The sequence below is a fragment of the Heterodontus francisci genome, unplaced genomic scaffold (genome assembly GCF_036365525.1).
Source record: "Heterodontus francisci isolate sHetFra1 unplaced genomic scaffold, sHetFra1.hap1 HAP1_SCAFFOLD_900, whole genome shotgun sequence".
Lineage (NCBI taxonomy): Eukaryota > Metazoa > Chordata > Chondrichthyes > Heterodontiformes > Heterodontidae > Heterodontus > Heterodontus francisci.
The window spans coordinates 1-2,500 of NW_027140321.1; positions in this window are offsets into that span (position 1 = coordinate 1).

Consider the following 2,500-nt stretch of genomic DNA (forward strand, 5'->3'; position numbering starts at 1 on the left):
TATGCTTTCCTCCATCAAACACTCCCAGGACAGGTACAGCACGGGGGTTAGATACAGAGTAAAGCTCCCTCTGCACTGTCCCCATCAAACACTCCCAGGACAGGTACAGTACAGGGGTTAGATACAGAGTAAAGCTCCCTCTACACTGTCCCCCATCAAACACTCCAGGACAGGCAGTTAAATGGTTGAGTTGAGGGATGAGGATGTAAAGAGAGGACACGATAACAAAATCAGAGCCGAAAGCAGTCTAAAGAGTGTGCGCAGCTCAGGGGGAAGATGAATCAAGATTTTCACCGAGTTTAAATGCAGACTCGGCTTCCCCACAAGAGGTTTCACTGTAAAGTTGGCAGCAAATATATCAGATCTGCTCCCAAACAGGAAAGACGACCTTCAAACCTACTTAATCCAACCACAGACGCTGCAGATGACATCAAATACATCTATCATCGACAACACACCTGACAGTCAGACACCGGCAGTCTGTTCCCTATCGGAGGGGGGGATTAACCCTCTCACCCACCTCTCCCCATTTACACTCAGACACCGGCAGTCTGTTCCCTATCGGAGAGGGGGGATTAACCCTCTCACCCACCTCTCCCCCATTTACACTCAGACACCGGGCAGGTCTGTTCCCTATCGGAGAGGGGGGGGATTAACCCTCTCACCCACCTCTCCCCCATTTACACTCAGACACCGGGCAGTCTGTTCCCTATCGGAGGGGGGGATTAACCCTCTCACCCACCTCTCCCCCCATTTACACTCAGACACCGGGGCAGTCTGTTCCCTATCGGAGAGGGGGGGGATTAACCCCTCTCACCCACCTCTCCCCCATTTACACTCAGACACCGGGCAGTCTGTTCCCTATCGGAGAGGGGGGGGATTAACCCTCTCACCCACCTCTCCCCCATTTACACTCAGACACCGGGCAGTCTGTTCCCTATCGGAGAGGGGGGGGAATTTAACCCTCTCACCCACCTCTCCCCCATTTACACTCAGACACCGGGCAGTCTGTTCCTATCGGAGAGGGGGGGATTAACCCTCTCACCCACCTCTCCCCCATTTACACTCAGACACCGGGCAGTCTGTTCCTATCGGAGGGGGGGATTAACCCTCTCACCCACCTCTCCCCCATTTACACTCAGACACCGGGCAGGTCTGTTCCCTATCGGAGAGGGGGATTAACCCTCTCACCCACCTCTCCCCATTTACACTCAGACACCGGGGCAGTCTGTTCCCTATCGGAGAGGGGGGATTAACCCTCTCACCCACCTCTCCCCCATTTACACTCAGACACCGGGGCAGTCTGTTCCCTATCGGAGAGGGGGGATTAACCTCTCACCCACCTCTCCCCCATTTACACTCAGACACCGGGCAGTCTGTTCCCTATCGGAGAGGGGGGATTAACCCTCTCACCCACCTCTCCCCCATTTACACTCAGACACCGGGCAGTCTGTTCCCTATCGGAGAGGGGGGGATTAACCCTCTCACCCACCTCTCCCCCATTTACACTCAGACACTGGGCAGTCTGTTCCCTATCGGAGAGGGGGAATTAACCCTCTCACCCACCTCTTCCCCATTTACACTCAGACACCGGGCAGTCTGTTCCCTATCGGAGAGGGGGGATTAACCCTCTCACCCACCTCTCCCCCATTTACACTCAGACACCGGGCAGTCTGTTCCCTATCGGAGAGGGGGATTAACCCTCTCACCCACCTCTCCCCATTTACACTCAGACACCGGGCAGTCTGTTCCCTATCGGAGAGGGGGGATTAACCCTCTCACCCACCTCTCCCCCATTTACACTCAGACACCGGGCAGTCTGTTCCCTATCGGAGAGGGGGGATTAACCCTCTCCCCACCTCTCCCCCATTTACACTCAGACACCGGGCAGTCTGTTCCCTATCGGAGAGGGGATTAACCCTCTCACCCACCTCTCCCCCATTTACACTCAGACACCGGGCAGTCTGTTCCCTATCGGAGAGGGGGATTAACCCTCTCACCCACCTCTCCCCATTTACACTCAGACACCGGGCCGTCTGTTCCCAATCGGAGAGGGGGGATTAACCCTCTCACCCACCTCTCCCCCATTTACACTCAGACACCGGGCAGTCTGTTCCCTATCGGAGAGGGGGGGGATTAACCCTCTCACCCACCTCTCCCCATTTACACTCAGACACCGGGCAGTCTGTTCCCTATCGGAGAGGGGGGGGATTAACCCTCTCACCCACCTCTCCCCATTTACACTCAGACACCGGGCAGTCTGTTCCCTATCGGAGAGGGGGGGATTAACCCTCTCACCCACCTCTCCCCCATTTACACTCAGACACCGGGCAGTCTGTTCCCTATCGGAGAGGGGGGGGATTAACCCTCTCACCCACCTCTCCCCATTTACACTCAGACACCGGGCAGTCTGTTCCCTATCGGAGAGGGGGGGATTAACCCTCTCACCCACCTCTCCCCCATTTACACTCAGACACCGGGCAGTCTGTTCCCTATCGGA